Here is a 19,186-nt window from a genome sequence, read left to right as displayed (position 1 = left end):
GCCACTGCACTCCAGCCTGGGCAAAAGAGCGAGACTGCATCTCACAAAAAAAAACAAAAACAAAAACAAAACAAAAAAATTCATCAAGTGCTGCTGCATATTTTGGGAAACCAAAAACGTTCAATTACAAAAATTACAAAAGCCTTAATGGCACAAGTAAGCAAATCACACCCTTTTTCAGAAGTGCTGTGGGCAAGGCCATTTACTAGATAAGATCTTTTAATCTTCTTTGGTAAGAAGTGTATACATTGAAAGAAATGTGCCAAAATTGAGCTTTGTACTCTCTGCTGAATATGCAGATAAATGAGCAAAATTTAATTTATATCTTTTGTTTTCTGTTTCCTATATCATTATTGAAATCTTCATATAAGAAGACTGTTTGAAACTCCATATTTCAAATCAAAGCACCTGAAAGCTAGAGACTTGTTGCCATGATTCAAAGTATCAATTGATACACTGTAGAAAGCATGATAGTTGGTAGAAAATGGACAGAATCAGCTTTACAGTGTAAGAAACAAACACATCCATTATCAAATCCCTTTTTTCATTCATACAGACGTTTTAGTTGAAACCTCTGAATCAGGAAATGTAAGTTTATTAAGATTTATAGAGCAATCAAAGGAATGATATGATAATGAATGTACTTTCATGTGGTATGTCCAGGTTAATTCAGTGGCAAGTGTTTTCAACTAAGCATTGGTGTCTTTTGGGGAGATAAAAACTTTTCTCACCTGTGTCACCCAAGACTTATGAAATTCACTCTACATATGTGCTTTCACATCCCCTTCTCCATTATGTTTAATCCCAAATTATTTTCTGCATATTGTACAGTATTCTGTTTGGGTTATTTACTTCCTTTATCTCATATCTGAGTCCTTCTGTTAGTATTAAAATCACACAGTCATTTAACCTTCTTTTTCAATGATATCCAGATAAGTTCCGTGTTGTTATTGCAGTTGTCGCTTTGTCATTATCTGAACTGTCACAAAACATGGTAACATGACTTACAATGTTAAAAAGTTAAACTAACAATATCTTGATACAAAGAACAACAATCAGGCAAAATAAAAACTGAACTGTTAACACAATTACAGTACACGTAAGTTGCACACACTCTAGTCTGTGTACCACAGATCAGGGTTGCAACATTAGCAATAAGCCAGGAGGGTGGGTGGTGGGGGTGGCCGGGGGAACAACAGAAAACACAGAAGGCAAATAATCTGAGACTTATCCATTTAACACTGAAAATAGTATTACTTTCAGCCCCTATTGTGGAGGCCGCCCATTTCCTCCCCATCCCTCTCCAATGATAAAGAGAAACTGGGTCTTTTCACATCCCAGGGTAGAGGTTTTCTGGTAGGTGGGACCTTTGGGGCTAAAACCAAGACAGTCTCAGGAAAATCCAGTCATTTGGTCGTTCAAGTGATTCATTAAATTACCATAATTCAGTTCATACTTTTTTTTTCTAGTGAGTAAAGTAAGGCTAAGAAAGAGCAAGTGAAGGTTACATAGCAAATTAGTGCCAAATTTAACACTCGCCACTCTATATCACTGACTCTCAGTTTAAATCTCTTGCTACCACAGCACCTATTTTTGATAGACACAAATCTGGCTGACTGACCAAAATGTCTGAGTAGAGGAAAAAATAATGGCACAGCATAGACAAATCACTGAGATGTGGAGAATACATTTTTGTTCATCTTTATAGGAGGATATAAAGTTAGAATAAAACATAACAAGTAATTTCTTATCTCACAATTATTTGAAATATTTGAAACTTTTTCATCAGCATTTAGCATAAATTTCACCATATATATATATTTTTTTCCCATATTTTACGGACTGAATGTTTGTGTCCCCCCAAAATGCTTATGTTGAAGCCCTAACCCCCAACGTAATAGCATTTGGAGATACAGCACTTGGGAAGTCATTAGGATTAGATGACATAAGGATAGGGCCCTCATGATGAGCCTTATAAGAAGAGACACCAGCTGGGTGTGGTGGCTCACACCTGTAATCCCAGCACTTTGGGAGGCCGAGGCCGGCGGACCATGAGGTCAGGAGCTTGAGACCATCCTGGCCAACATGGTGAAACCCCGTCTCTACTAAAAATACAAAAAAAAAAAAAAAAAAAAAAAATTAGCCAGGCGTGGTGGCGCTTGCCTGTAATCCTAGCTACTCGGGAGGCTGAGGCAGGAGAATTGCTTGAACCCGGGAGGCACAGGCTGCAGTGAGCTGAGATCACACCACTGCACTCCAGTCTGGGTGACAGAGAAAGACTTTGTCTCAAAAGACACCAATGATAGAGCTGCCCTTTCATTATTTACAACCTGGGGATTTCTTCTTAGAAGAAGTTGATGATATATATGGCATTCCAAAAGTGCCATGTCTTTGCCAAGGATATCCAACTATTTTTAATGGACAAGTGTCACTTTTAAACTTGATGAATAGCAAACGTGAAGTAGTAATATCTAATACTGAAAAATGAAGCTACCCAAGGAGCAAGAAATGATAGATAACTTGGTGCTTTTTTAATATCATAAAAAGTTCATAAATGAAAAACATTTTTGATGATGCCTCAGTTTTGATTTATGGCCTGTAACTCCACCACACCATTTCAGATTGACCCTTCTCTATAGTAGAATAAAAATAAAATATCTCATTTTCTCCTAAAAATACCCAATATGGCTACTTAAGTATATTTTTGTGGGTAATTGAAACACATTCTCTACTAATACTCCATAACATTCTGCAGGGGTCTGCTGGGACCTGGGATTTTGCCTACAGAAATCTGTAATAGCAATTTTAAGCACTTGTAGGATAATGAGAAAATTTAGGCATTTTCAATAATATCATTCAATGCAGTGTATCTTCATTTCTTTAATAATAAAGGAAGTCCTGCTGATCCAGTATTACATAGCTTAAGGCTCATTCGGGGGCAAGTAATGGCAAAGCCTAATTTATGCCTTTAGGGTTCATCTCAATATTAACCTTTTATGATTCCAGTGGGGTTAGAGGTTTAATAGAATGAGGTGAAGTTATTAAAACATATAACTCTGTAATATACACTTTTTTCACTGTTCCCTCCAGAGTCTAAATGTTTCTTTCAATCTGCATGAGGCAGGCAACGATTTATCCATACAGTCTTCCAAGTTCACATTTATCCTTAATGAGAACTTTGCCAGTTAATTTATTTTTGTAATTAATAATACTGTGCTCCAGAAAGAAATGGATGTCAATCAATATTAACTAACAGAGAGCCCATATAAGCTTAATTTATACACACACACACATATTTATATAAAGTCCTTTTATATTTTATATGTATAAAATATATATTTTGATATGTATAAAATATATATTTTATATTTTATATATAATATATTTTATATATAAAATATATATTTTATATTTTATATTTTATATATAAAATATATATTTTATATTTTATATTTTATACATAATATATATTTTATATTTTATATTTTATACATAAAATACATATTTTATATTTTATATTTTATACATAAAATACATATTTTATATTTTATACATAAAATACATATTTTATATTTTATACATAAAATACATATTTTATATTTTATACATAAAATACATATTTTATATTTTATACATAAAATACATATTTTATATTTTATACATAAAATACATATTTTATATTTTATACATAAAATACATATTTTATATTTTATACATAAAATACATATTTTATATTTTATACATAAAATACATATTTTATATTTTATACATAAAATACATATTTTATATTTTATACATAAAATATATATTTTATATTTTATACATAAAATATATATTTTATATTTTATACATAAAATATATATTTTATATTTTATACATAAAATATATATTTTATATTTTATACATAAAATATATATTTTATATTTTATACATAAAATATATATTTTATATTTTATACATAAAATATATATTTTATATTTTATATAAAATATATATTTTATATTTTATATATAAATATATATATAATTTTTTATATATAATATATATAAAATATATAAGGAATCTGGATTGCTGACACACACACACATATATATAAAACTGTTATTAAAATCTGTATGATCTTGAGAAAGTTACTTAAATTGAATTGCAATATCCTCACATGATTAAATGGAAAAATTCATTTCAGCTAATATTTGTTGAGCATCTACTATGTGTCAGGGTTTACAATAGATACTTTGCATATATCAGTCATCCTTATAGCAGTACTATATAATAAGAGTGATTATAGCTCATATCTAAGGTGATATATGTGTGTGTGTGTGTGTGTGTGTGTGTGTGTGTGTGTGTGTGTGAGCAATCCAGAGTCCTTGGATATGTGTGTGTGAACTTTGTATGTAGCTTTAGAATCACAAAGTATAACCTTCTTTTTCAATATTCCTTACTAAAGGAAGTTTTGCCAAAATGCTGCCTAATGCTTTCTGAAGGACAATTGAAAGTGAGTCTGTGGCATGGTCAGATAAGGGAACACTACCTGGAGCCATGCTATCCACATCATTAATCAGAAAGTGAAGAATTTAGAATGAGCCTGGAAATATGAGTTATGTGGGCTAGAGGAGAATGTATAATCCCGTTCAATAGAGTGTGAAAGTTTCCATATATCTGCTACTCCTAAATCCTTAATAGCTGAGGATGAAGTTTGATGAGCTTTTTAAATAAAATGCTATTCTTGATAATATATGCCAAATCTCTGAAGCAGTATGCAAAGACATAGTAAGTCACCACTCCAAATTGTTTTAGTAAGGGCATTATTTTGAATTTTGAGAGAACTGTATGTGTTGTCGTGTACTTTTTAAAGTTGGATTCATGAAAGAAGTACAATACCACCAAATATTTTATGTTCTTCTGACTTCTCAGACGTTAACTACTTAGGGTGTTGGGTTGGTTTGGCAGGGACCAGAGACTAAGTAAAAATATACTGAAGTCCTAGTATATTCCACGTTGCTTTGTATATTATTTGATTTGCTCAGTACATGTACAGATGCACACACATATGAACTATTGAGGTAGGAGTTTTCATCATTCCCACTTTACAGTTGGAAAAACTGGGACTTGAAGTTTAATAAATTGTCCCAGGTCAAAAAATATTTAGGTCACACACTTGGGTCCATATTAGTGTGAAATTAATGTTCTTTTCCTTACACCATGAGGCCTCCTTTAGACTACACTAAGAAAATGTATGCTGTGCTATATTTTACGTTTGTAATATATACGTATTTATCTTAGTGAAACCTTTATCTCCTGTAGGGCATAAACTTCAACTAGTTAATCTTTGCTGCCTCACAACACTTGACTCAATGCTGTGCAACTATCTGGTGCTCAATGGAGGGGGATTAGTGAAATGAACTAGTGAATAATGACCTCAAGAATTGGCAATAAAAATCTAAATGTTTGCTGAGAATGATGGTTTTCAGCTTCATCCATGTCCCTACATATGTAACAAACCTGCACGTTGTGTACATGTACCCTAAAACTTAAAGTATAATAAAAAAAATTTAAATGTAATGTGAGCAACCATTGTATTTTGGAAAATTGATCTTAAGGTACAAATATGAAGATACTGATTCTCCCCTCAGTATTCTATACTCTGAACTATGTTTCTCTTGTAGTTGGAAGGAACCTGCAGTTGGTGTCTGATTCTAGCACCACTGGCAATACGAATAACAAGAAACAGAGATATGACCCTTACTCTGGAAACTGAACTAACCTTACTGGCCGATGTGAGCATCACATAAAGTAGACACTGGTGGGAAAAATAAAATTATTATCTTCACACTCTACCTGTGCTTTTAATTACAGGAACATTATTATCTCTATATTCCTGGTACCTGGCACAGTCTAGGGTTCTATTTTTTCCTAAGGGTAAAGTGAAAGAGTTATATAATCTCTAAGATCACCTTTGGCTTTCACCAGACATCGTGACTTTGAACAGGTTTTTCCCTCCACCTGCAATGTCTTTCTTGCTCTCCTCTTCTCTATCTACCTTGGTTATTTTCACACATCGAACGTTACATCCTCTCAGTAACTTTCCCTGACTCCTCTAGTGACACTGAAGTTCTCCTTTCCCTATACTCCCAGTATGCTTTAATTATACCTGCAAATGATGTAGGAAAATGTTTCTACATGTGTAGGGAACAACTGAACTGGCTTTGAATTCTGGTTCCACGATTACCATTCAGAAAGTCTTATGACTTTCTATTAATATATTTCAGTATTCTCAATTGTAAAGTAGGGTTTGGGTAAGATACAATGTTGCTCAGCTGAGAACCGGGGTAAATAGCTCATATCTATGGTGGCAACCAGTGAAAGCTCTGGTCAGAGAATGACTTGCACTGGGTTCTGCTGGTGCACTTCCTGCCTTTTTTCTAGTTCATTCTCGTTCTACTGAGGGGGGATGCTTTCAATGATAGAAGATTCTCATAATTAATTTCCAAGTTAGTAACACTTTATTATCATCAACCCAGAGAACACGCCCAGTTCACAGGAGAGAGAAAAATAATGGACAAAGCAAACCATACAGCTATGATAAGAGTTGTCCTTCCCCATCTCTGGTCAGAGCACTACAGCTTTAAATTAGTGGTTAAGTAAAATAAGCCATAAGATAAATTTGGAAGGCCTATAGTACCAGCAACCTTTTCTCTACTTTGTCAGGCTGCCCTACTTGCTCCAGAGGTTGTAGTGTCTACATTGATTTTATATAACTAACTCTTGAGAACAGGTATCTAAAAGTTCCTTCCCCCTACCCTGCATTGGATTTTGCCTTCTAAGTTGTAATCAGGTTTGGCATGGCCTCTGAGTTTCAACATTCCATGAAGAAACCTACATAAGATACAGGCAATGTTTAAGAAAAAAGTTTTAATTTTTTAATAAAAGCTTTTGTAAGAGGAAAGATACAAGCTTATGGCAAAAGAGATTTCTTAACTATTTTACAGGCCAATCATAGAAAACTTCATTTTTATTGTTTGTTATATATTTTATACAGTATGAGAAAAAGAAAAAGGCAATATATGAATCCTAGACTGAAAGAAAGAGGATCCACCTTTCTGGCCTTGGTTTTCCATATGTTCCACCATGCCAGAAAAAATATTTACATGTCAGTGTGTGTACTCACCCAAGTAGCCTAAATACAAAAAGGGAAAAGTGCACATTAATAGCTATAACAGGTGTTTTTTTTCATTCCTAGCTATACATTAAAATCATTTGTGGGGCTATATAAAACATTCCAATGTATGGACCCTACTCCTTACCAGTCGATGTATCTGAATTTACAGACACCAAGCTCTGATCATTAGTTTTTTGGTGGATCTTTTCAATCTGAAGTCCTGAGTCCCTAATCTCTGTACTACTCTCTCTTCGGTAATTCCCATCTCCCTATATTCTCTGTCTGCTCTTTCAATGTTTTTCCTACACTGTCTCGGGATTTCTGAAATGTCTGATCATCTCAGGGTTGCTTATTCACATTTAAGATTAAATCAGGCTCAGTGTGGTAGCTCATGCCTGTAATTCCAGCACTTTGGGAGGCCCAGGTGGGTGGATCATGAGGTCAGGAGTTCAAGACCAGCCTGGCCAATATGGTGAAACCCTGTCTCTACTAAAATTACGAAAATTAGCTGGTCCTGGTGGCGCAAGCCTGTAGTCCCAGCTGCTCGGGAGGCTGAGGTAGGATAATTGCTTGAACCCCAGAGGCGGAGGTTGCAGTGAGCTGAGATTGAGCCACTGCACTGCAGCCTGGGTGACAGAGCAAGACTCCGTCTCAAAAAAAAAAAAAAAAAAAAAAGATTACATCAAACACATACTCATTGAGAACTCTGTTTGACTCTTCTTATTGAGGGACCACTGAATGTCAGTATCTGGAAATCATTTTTATGAGGTCAGTCAGTTTCTCAATAGAAAAACCCACCAATGTCATCTCAGGGTGCCATAACCTAGTGTTCCGGGAAGAAGAAACTGATAGACACATAGGAATCTCAGTATGCACGTCTTCACTTCATCCTTTTTTTTTTTAATCCACTCTGGATCTTGCCACTGCCAGCCAATGTTAGGTGTCTCAAAGTCTAGAACTTCACAAGTTCAACTTTCAGAAAGAAAACATTTAGTCTGTTATCTGAGAGGAGCAGAAAGTGGAGGGCAGCAGGGGGAGATCTGGAACTCTATCACCTATAAACAGACTTTCAACAACTCTCTCTGTTTTAATTCCAGCTTTCCATACCTGTCTTCTGCAGTATCTGATGCCTCAAGACCTGATCTATCCTGGAGTCCGTGTGGCAAATTGTCTCACCTCCTTTTATGTCTGCCCCATGTTGACATTTTTAACTTCCTCTACTTTGCTAAATCAATCGCTATCCTTCCATCACTTTCAGGCTTCTTTTGAAAATGTGCTCTGGCCGCTAGAACATTGGATACATGATGGCAGGAATTTTTGTCTGTTCAGCTTACTGATTTGTTGTCAGCATTGAGAAGAGTACCTGGTGCATAGCAAGGCATTCTGGTCATAGTTTCAAAAATGAATGAATGTTGAAATCTCTTTTGGGCCAGTGACTTATCTTATTTTCTTTATCCTTGGGATTTACACAATTTTTATTCCTTTACAACCATTTAAACAATGTTTTTGAAGAGGGATGGTAAACATGAGAAGTTAATCCACCATATGAATAAGAAATAGAAATTTTTTTTTTCACAGTAACTAAATCAGACCTTCTGAGTATCCTCTTGGAAGACATCAAAGGAGTTCATTTTCCTGACTCCTTAGGAGTTACATCCTTAGCCCAATCTGGCCCTTGCTGCTTTCCAGCCATTCCAGCTTCTATTTTTAATACTGTATTCATTCATTTATTTATTAACTTACCCATTCATTTACTCATTCCTTTACAGTTACTTACTCATCTATTTTAGAAACACTTACTGAGCACCTACCTTGTCAAATATCTTTGCCAGGTGCCAGGTATATAATGATAGGTCCAGTATAGGCCACACCATTGAAGTGTTCAAACTTCCAGAAAGGAAACCAGCAAAGGGTTGAGAGGCCCTCCAACTCTGTATTTTTAGTGAGCCTGTGCTCTAAGGATAAAATTGAGATTGTGTCCACGTCTTTGTTCACAGGAGGACTCTCGGTGGTTAAATGAAAAGGATCTCTTCTAAATAAATGCATACACACACACACACACACACACACACACACCAAAAACAACCTTCTTCCACCAGTATTGTTGACATACACTGTTTTTAGACCAAGAAGATACTGTTCCTCAAGTTACTAGACATTTTGATGGAAAAAGAGCAAACAGAGACCATGCCAAAAAAAAACAATTTGGTACAAAATAATGGATTGAAATTCTGGCAATTTACTTGAGAGAAAGAAAATAATAATGAGCGGTTCTTCCTAGTTATACACCCAAATAATCTCCTGCCTGTTCCCATAAGGAGCCCATGAAGTTGAAATTTCCAGCAAAGTGCAAAAACTAACAGACTATTTGGAAAATATCCTTGCTGCTGGAAGAATTAGAGACTAATGTGTAGACAAATGAAAAAGGAAATGAAAGCAATGCCTCTACAACAGTAGCTTTGTTTAAGGTATCTGTCTATTTGCAAGGCTGCTCGAAAAGACTCACAACCACAACAAACCACAGATTTTCTAGACCTTGTGCTGAGTATAGAATAGGTTCAGTGGAGAGAAGATGTTTAATATAAGAACAAAACCTGCTTAGGTAGCTCCACCCTAAATCTTGCACCATACAAATAAGAAGAACATCCAACAAAGTCACTAACACTGAAGCCAAAAACTCTGAGTACTCGTATTATCAATTATTTATTAATTTATTCATTAACAAACCTTTATGCTTCATTTTAGTGAGACAGTGTAGAAAAATGAAAAAAGAAGGAATTTGGAGTCAAACAGAGTCAAATCGTCTTCCACCACTTGATGGTGTGTGATTTGTAGCTAATTATTTGAACTCTTTGAACCTTGATTCTTCCTTATGTTAAAATGGAGATTATAGTAGCTTTGCTGTTTTCCTGGTTTGTTATGAAGTTTATATGTGATAATGCATGTAAAAGTGGGCCAGTAGTAAATATATTTGTAACTGACATTTTATATACATGGCTAGTACAATCAATCTGCAATAATAGTTCCCAAATGATTAAAATCCTAATAACTTAGGCCCTGCATTATTCAGAGTTCTCTAGAAAAACAAAACAAATAGAATACATATATAATAATATAAGATTCTTATATACGTAATATATATGTATTCTTATATATGTAATATAAGATATTTATATATCAGCCTCCAAAATCACGAGTCAATTCCATATTTTATTGTGAGAAGTCTCACAATCTGCTCTCTGCAAGCTAGAAAACAAGGAGAACCAATGGTGTAAATTCGAGTCCATGTTTAAGATCTGAGAACCAGGAGTGCTGACTATGTAAGTCGCAGTACAAGGGCAGGAGAAGACTGATGCCCCAGCCCAATCAGTAAGGTGGAGAAACAATTCTCTTATTCTGTCATTTTGTTTTATTCAGGCCCTCAATTGATTGGATGATGCCCATCCACATCAGGGAGGGCAATCTGCTTTACTCAGTCTACCCTCCCAAATCCATCCAAAAACACCTTCACAGACAAACCAGCATAATATTTAACTAAATATATGGACACCCAGTGGCCCAGTCAAGTTGGCAATTAAAATGGACTATCATAGACCCCATCTAAGCTTCAGGTATAAACCTCAAGAATGGAATTGCTGTCTTTATAATGTAGGTGCTTTGCAGGATGTATTAATTTGGAAAAGATGATCATTACTTTCTTATTACATCATTTATCATATTAGTGTTATAGGTCTGCTAAGCATTCACCTTGGCTCTGAACTCTGCTCATTGTTACTCATAGGAACTCGTCAGACTTCCTGTCATTGATGTCTTATGTCCTCCAGGCTCCCAAGCTTTATCTCTTCATTAGGGCTTTATTCCATGCTTTTATTTTTCCAACTGGTAGAATTCATGCAGTAAATTGAGCTTAGCAGTCAGTGAAAGCAGAAAGCTAAGGAAAGTAGCACTGACTAAGGAATGAGGTCAAAGATATGAAGGTAAAAAGAGATGTTGTTACTTTGTAATAAAGTGAATCAAAATAAAGAACAGAGAGTCAATAAAATAAGATAAATGGTCAGTACTAGGATGTGCAAGGAAATTGTAGAATATGTGTTAGGTGTAAGGAATGTGAGAGGCATTTATAGCCACTATCTAACTTAAAACTCACAATTGACCTATGAGGGATGTACTGGCATTATGTAGCTGCAGTCTTCCTACTTAGGAAATAACCTTCCATAACACAGTGTCAGTCTCTAGATAACTCAAAGGCAGGGCACAGACAGAGGCAGTGTAATAAAATGGAACAATGAACTTGCCTTGAGACCTGAGTTTTATTCCCAGGTGCATCATATTTTCTGCTAAGGGGTTATTTTGGACAATTTTCTAACCTCTCTGAATTTTCGGTTCCTCATGTGGAGAACGTGGATGCTATGTCATGCTTACCTTACACTGCTGCTGTCGATCTCACATGAGGTGACACGCTGCTATCATGGTTAAAGCTGTGAGCTCTATGGAATAGGGCTTGGCTTCCAACCTGGAGAACTAATTGTGTGACTTTGAGCAAATGTCAGCCACCTAAGTCTTTCAGTTCCCTTTTCTCTAATATTAGGATAATAATGGAAACTTCCACTAGATTGTGAAAGAATTAAATTAGATAATTTATGTAAAAGTGCTTCTGACAGGGCCTAGTTAACACTTTTCTATGAATAATTATTATTTTTATTTTTTGAGACAGAGTCTTGCTCTGTCACCCAGGCTGGAGTGCAGTGGCTCGATCTCAGCTCTCTGCATCCTCACCTCTTGGGTTCAAGTGGTTCTCATGCCTCAGCCTCCCAAGCAGCTGGGATTACAGGTGCCTGCCATGACACCTGGCTAATTTTTTTTTCTTTTGTATTTTTACTAGAGACGGGGGATTACTAGAGACAAGCCCAGGCTGGTCTTGAACTCCTGACCTCAGGTGATCCACCCACCTCAGCCTCCCAAAGTGCTGGGATTACAGGCATGAGTCACTGCGCCCGGCCCACTCTTCCTGTAATAACTCATTTAGCTAGTAGAGAAAGAGCATTTTAAACAGGACACTATCCACTATACAAGTGTAAGAAATTATTCTTACTAAAACAATCTAACTTTTATGTATTTCGTTAATGGGTTGTATTCTTTACAGTAGTAGCTTATAAAGAAGGTTTATATACACAATGTTAATTAATTGGTTTACTAAGTGACCTAGCTTCCAAATTTCTATTGATGAGAAACCCCTCACACAAATATGAATTTATTTAAATGTGTCATTACATAGATGTAGTTGACACTATCCCAAAGTCATTTCTGCCAAGCTGAATCTTGCCCATTATTTGGGACTGAATGGTGTACTGGTTAGCAGGGCAATTGAAAAAGACTAATCAAGGCCTCAAAATCTTCTCTAGAACTTCTGAGAAAGGAAGTGGCATAATTGCACACCGACAATGCTTCCTCTCTAACAGCCACCAAAACAAACAAAATAAATATACCTCCACGAAGACCAGGAAAAGTCACAAGGACATACTAGAATCTCCAGATAATATTACTGGTCAAGAACAATACAGTTAGACCAAAAGGAGAGTGGATACAACAATTCAGACTCTGCAGGTTTTGAATGCCATATATAACTGATTTTCTTCAGTAAGTAAGTGGAAGAAGTTATTAATATTTCCAGTGATAGGTCTCAGCTTAGAAGGCTGGGGACAGGAAGCAAAAGCAAATCATAAGAAATAGCACACCCTGCTTGCTTTGTATTCCTTGACCTCAGCTCTCTACAGGGAAGGGAGGGCTAGAAGAACAGCCACATGACTAAATGCATCACCATGTTTTTCCTGGCCCAGCTTCCTAAACAGAGTCTTGAGGCAACTCTTTTAGAGCTACAAGTCAGGGGTTACTGTGTAGAAAACAATGTACTGACCCATAAAGCAATTGATGATTATGGAATATATGTACACACACACACACACACACACACACACCTCCCCTTGAAAACTGATCAAAATAGTTTATAAATAATTACAATGTAATATGTTATAAATAATTACAACATAATGGGGCCAATATTCCCAAAATTTCAAATAGAAAATGAGGAGATTGGATATGAACACAGAGGAACAACTATGAATATCTGCGTATGGGCAGCTATTCTTTCATCTTTTCTTCAGGTTATAATAGAAAAAACTGCCTTTCTTAAGCATGCACCGAATTCCTTTCATCTCTCATCTTCTAAGGGAATTAACTTTTTAAACATTCACCCTTTTTTATCTCCAGTTATGTCATTGATCTGTCACATCTCCATATAAATATGCTAACATATTTTTCATCTTAACCTTTGCTTCTCTCCAAATCCCACCAGCTACTGACCTATATCTTTCCTGTCTTAGCTGAAAATTGCTTCACAGACAACTTCCCACTGTAATTGGAATTCTGTTCCTTCCAGTCCTCTGAAACTATTCTCATAAGTTCATTAATAATATTTCTATATTTCTCAGCCTTTTGATCTATGGCCACTTCTCACTGTGCTATGAGCAAACTCAGCCACTCCAATGGATTCAGTTACCATTGATGAAATGTTTCAATAAAAGCCCATAGAGGAATTATCAAAGTATCTAGAAGTACATGATAGGGGAGAATATGTAGTTTGAAAAACACATATTACAAGCACCAATCATTTTTAATATAGAATATTGAATATAAACAGTAAAAATATGAGATAGTAGACAAAGTAGATTAACGAAGATTGCAAGAGTTACTTATTTAGAAAGGGTGAAAAACACTAATACTAATGAAAAGAAGTTCCAAATCCAAATTACCATTTGGACCAATTTCTTAATCTCCAACTCTTATACTGAACTGCCTCACAGACATCCACTTGAAAATCTCACTAGCACTTCCAACTCAACTGCTAAACACGAATTTATCTTCTCCCGTGGATCTGGTTTCTCCTCCTGTGTTCGTCAATACAGTGAATTTCAAGACTGTAATCCCTGTTACTCAATCCAGAGCCTTGGGTATTATGGTAAAGTGTTTTCATTCCCCATTCTCTCACATGAAATCACCAAATCTATCATTTCTTAATATTACTTGCATAAACTGTTTTCTATACTTTCTTGACTTTAACAGCTTTACTGAGGTATAATTAACATACCATAAAGGTTATGAATTATAAATTACGCAATTTAATGATATTTAGTTCATTTATGCAGTTGTGCAATCATCATAAGAATCCAGTTATAGAACATTTTCATTGTCCAAAAAGAGCCCTAAGTCAGTTGGGCTTAAGAGCCCTTAAGTCATGGCTGGGGAGACCTCACAATCATGGCAGAAGGCAAAAGACACGTCTTACATGGTGTCAGACAAGACAGAATATGAGAACCAAGAGAAAGGGGTTTCCCCTTATAAAACCATCAGATCTCATGAGACTTATACACTACCACAGGAAGAGTATGGGGGAAACAACCTGTACGTTTCAATTGTCTCCCACCAGGACCCTCCCACAAGACATGGGAATTATGGGGGCGACAATCCAAGATGAGATTTGAGTGGAGACACAGCCAAATCGTATCAATTATTACAACCATTTTATAAATGTAAAAACAAAGAGTAGGTAGAAGAGTAGGTAAATCCAGATTTTGAATCTTTGCCTCCCTCTCTCTCTCTCTCTCTCTCTCTCTCTCTCCCATTCTCTGGCTAGAGAGGTCATTCCTTTAACCAGTATAATTGCTACATATTTTAAACTGTTTCAGAGTGTGGAAGACAACAAAACATTTCTAATTGTTTCATTAAAGAAGCATAATACTAATACCCAAATGAACCTAATGGCAATAATGAATGCAGAGAAATCTACTGAAAAATATATCTTAACGCAAAAGTCTGAAATAAAGTATTTCAAAATATTTGTAAACATAATCCAACAGTATATCAATAAAATAACATATAATGATGAAGTGGGAGACATTCTAAGAATGAAAAGCATTGAAAATCAGGAATCCTGTAAAGAATTACGTAAATATAATTTACCATATTAATAAGCCAAAGGAGGGAAGAAATATGGTTGTTCTGGTAGATGTCAATGAGGGAATTTATAAAGTTAAACCTTCATTTAAATATAAGTGCTTTCTTAAAATGTGTAACATATGATTCAAATTAAAAGCCTTATGTTTAATTGTAAAAATAATTGAAAAATTTAAAATTTATATATGAACAAAATTAGGATGCGGCTTTTGACAGTTATATAAAATTGCTTTAAAATTGATAGATTTTATGCTGTATATGTGTATCTTATAACATCACATTTTATACCTTGAATATATACAAAAACACATTTTTTAACAATTGCTACATAGTACATTTAGAAAAGAAAAGAAAAAGCCCAGGCACAGTGGCTCATGCCTGTAATCCCAGCACTTTGGGAGGCCGAGGTGGGTGGATCACCTGAGGTCAGGGGCTCGAGACCTGCCTGGCCAACACGGTGAAATCTCATCTCTACTAAAAATACAAAAATTAGTTGGGCATGGTGATGTGTGCCTGTAATCCCAGCTACTTGGGAGGCTGAGGCACAAGGATCCCTTGAACCTGGGAGGTAGAGGTTGCAGTGAGCTGAGATCACGCCACTGCACTCCATCCTGGGCAACAGAGTGAGAGTGTGTCTCAAAGAAGAAAAAAAAAAGAAAAGGGTAGAAAAATTTTACATGTTTGATATGAAAGTGACTGTAAAATTAATATATAATGTCTAACATCTTCCTTTCATACCAACAAAAAGCTAAAATGAAATGAAAAAGCCCATTCACACAAGCAGTCAAAAGTAAAATGAAAAAAAGAAACAAGGAATAAATTAAATAAGCAATGCATGAGTACTAAATGAAGAAAGCTACCATATAAAACTTTACTGGGAGAGAGTAAAAGAAAAAGGCCTGAATCAAAGTAGAGAAACATAGAAAAGGCAGTGATTTAAAGATATCAGTTCTTCCTGTGTCTATAAAGAGATTAAAATGAGATATTTGACCTTTCAAACTGATAACAAAAACATTAGCAAAAAGGAAAGAACATAAGGAAATCCGCTGTCAGGGATGTCATGGAATGTGGGCATATTTATGCACACTGTTGCAAATGCACATTTTTCTAGCTTTTTGGATGGGCAATTAGCATTGTGCTTTCTTAACAACTTAAATATATGACTCAAACTAAAAACAGCATATTTAATCATAAAAAATAAAGAAAGTTCAAAATTAATTCCAGAAACAAGTGAAGGATGCTTACTGTTATTAAAAATTCTTTTGGCTGGGCGCGGTGGCTCACATCTGTAATCCCAGCACTTCGGGAGGCCGAGGCGGGCGGATCACGAGGGCAGGAGATCGAGACCATCCTGGCTAACACGGTGAAACCCCGTCTCTACAAAAAATACCAAAAATTAGCTGTAGTCACAGCTACTCAGGAGGCTGAGGCAGGAGAATCGCTTGAACTGGGGAGGCAGAGGTTGCAGTGAGCCAAGATCGCACCACAACACTCCAGCCTGGGCGACAGAGCAAGACTCCGTCTCAAAAAACAACAAAAAAATATATTTTGAGAGTACTCTAATGTTTTTGGAAAAGACAACATCATTTTTTTACACATCAGAAATGAATGCAACTGATAGCAAAATTAATATATAATTATAATATCATTCTTTCATTTAAAAAACAAGTTAAAAATATTACTGAATGGGATTCTGTGTGTGTGTGAATCTCAACCCAATAGTTCCAAAGTGTATCTGGAGGGAAATAATATGGAAGAATATCTATACAAAGACCAAGTAAAGTAGAGTAATGGCAGGGACCTTGCCCACTAGACATTAAAAACTACCCTAAATGCTATTGTAATTGAAAAGATGTTACCCAGATGCACAGGCAGAACAATATAGCAGATTAGAGGGTTTAGACATTTAGACATATATCTAATCATATATTGTAATTAAGTATGTACTGAAGATAACATTTTCAATCTTTGGGTAAAAGGTAGACTAATCAATAAATCATTTGGGGAAAACTGTTTACCTACTTGGAATAGTAATAATAACAAGACAAAGTCCAGCTAACATTAATAATATGCTTAATATGTTCCAGCATTTGCTCTAAATTCTGTGAACTGTTATTTTCATCACAAACCTGTGAGTTAGGGATTATGATTGCCCCTTTTCACAGATAAAAAAAAAAACAGGCTCCAAAAGGTTAAGTGATTTTTTTCAAGGTCGCTTGGCAATTAAGTGATGGAGCTCAGACCTTAATACAAGTCTTTCTTATTATATAGCTTAACCACTAGTTACTAAGCTTGATTATAGTACCTCACTCCAAAGCTCTCAAATCAATTCCAGATAGATCAAATATTTAAATGTTAAAAATTAAATTATAGTTGAAGGAGTTATGTACGAATGCTTTTTATAATCTTGATGTAGGTCATGCCTTTCTAAACCTCACTAGCATACCAAGAACTTCTAAAAAATGATAAATATGATGACATAAAAATGTAAGCTTCTTTTTAGCTAAAAAATACCATAATGAGAGTTAAAAGGCAATCTGGGAAAAATATGTGTAATACATTTGACAGATTAATTTTCTTAATATTCAAAGAGCTTGTATAAATTAAAACTAAAAGGATGAGTAACATTTTTTAAAACTGAGCAACAAATATGAAAAGCCAATTAAGAATTTAAAATGCCAAAATAAGAATTGAAAATTGTTAGTAAAAATGAAAAGATGTTCACCTTCACTATTTATCAAAAATTTAGATGAAAATGAAGTTTTTCTTACCCTTCGTAGTGATAATTAAGAAAACATTAACAAAGATGGAGGAGCCTGAGGTCTCCCGCTGTCAGGAAAGGTGTATGATGTGGGCATATCTGTGCACTGGTGGGAATGCAACTTGTCCCAGCCTTTCCAGAAGGGGAATTAGCATTGTGCTTCAAAACTGTTTAAATTGAATATTATTTGGCTTAACAGATCTTGCAGAAATATTTTTGAATATGATAGCAAAAAATGCATAAAGAGTTTGCACAAGCATGATCACTCCAGCATTGTTTTATCAGGGAACCTCTGGTAACAAACCACCTAAATTCCAACCAAGAAAAGCATAGCTTAGTAAAGAACTGTAAAGCCATGAACCATTCAGCAGTTATGAAAATAGTGACGTAAGTGGAAATAAAAAGGCGTTTACGAGACATTCGTGAGTAAAAGTAGCAAAGTAGCAGATAACATATACATTATGGATTTATATGTGTAAAGGCGTGTGTGTGCACTCGTGTGCACATATATGAATGTATGACTAAAATAATCTTGACCTTCATGTTCTCTCATTAAAGTCTATTTCCAGTGTTTCTCATTTAAAGAAACAACAGTCGGCCGGGCACAGCGGCTCACACCTGTAATCCCAGCACTTTGGGAGGCCGAGGCAGGCGGATCACCTGAGGTCGGGAGTTCGAGACCAGCCTGACCAACATGGTGAAACCCCATCTTTACTAAAAAATACAAAAATAAGCCGGGCGTAGTAGTGCATGCCTGTAATCCCAGCTACCCAGGAGACTGAGGCAGGAGAATTGCTAGAACCCAGGAGGCAGAGGTTGTGGTGAGCCGAGATGGCGCCATTGCATTCCAGCCTGGGCAACAAGAGCAATAACTCCGTCTCAAAAAAAAAAAAAAAAGAAAGAAAAGAAAGAAAGAAACAACAGTCTATCATTGCCAATATGCACAAAGCAACTTTATTTTTTATTTCCTACTTTTGAAAATGTGCCAGAGTGGAACATACATTCATAATGCACAGAAGAGCTTATTACACAACTTCTTCCTCTTTTTGTTTATCTCTGTCTCCCTCTAGATCTTCAGTGCTTCTTCAATTCATGTAATCAAAAGTACGGCCTTAGAAATATCTGGTACATTGTGTATTATAGGTTTAGTAACCATAGGGAAAGCAAGAGAGAGAAGATTCTCATTCCCGATGTCTTTCCCCAAATTTCCAGGGTCAAAGCTTATATTGAATTAACATGGCAGCTCCTCTATTACT

At 35.5% G+C, this 19,186-nt stretch overlaps 1 pseudogene; it reads right to left on the bottom strand.

Annotated features, from left to right (window-relative positions):
- LOC129025164 (melanoma-associated antigen C3-like) overlaps positions 1-19,186 on the bottom strand; it is a 646,330-nt pseudogene that overhangs the window by 138,372 nt on the left and 488,772 nt on the right.

The sequence above is a fragment of the Pongo pygmaeus genome, chromosome X, assembly GCF_028885625.2.
Source record: "Pongo pygmaeus isolate AG05252 chromosome X, NHGRI_mPonPyg2-v2.0_pri, whole genome shotgun sequence".
Classification (NCBI taxonomy): Eukaryota; Metazoa; Chordata; class Mammalia; order Primates; family Hominidae; genus Pongo; species Pongo pygmaeus.
This window is presented reverse-complemented; position numbering and strand designations above follow the sequence as displayed.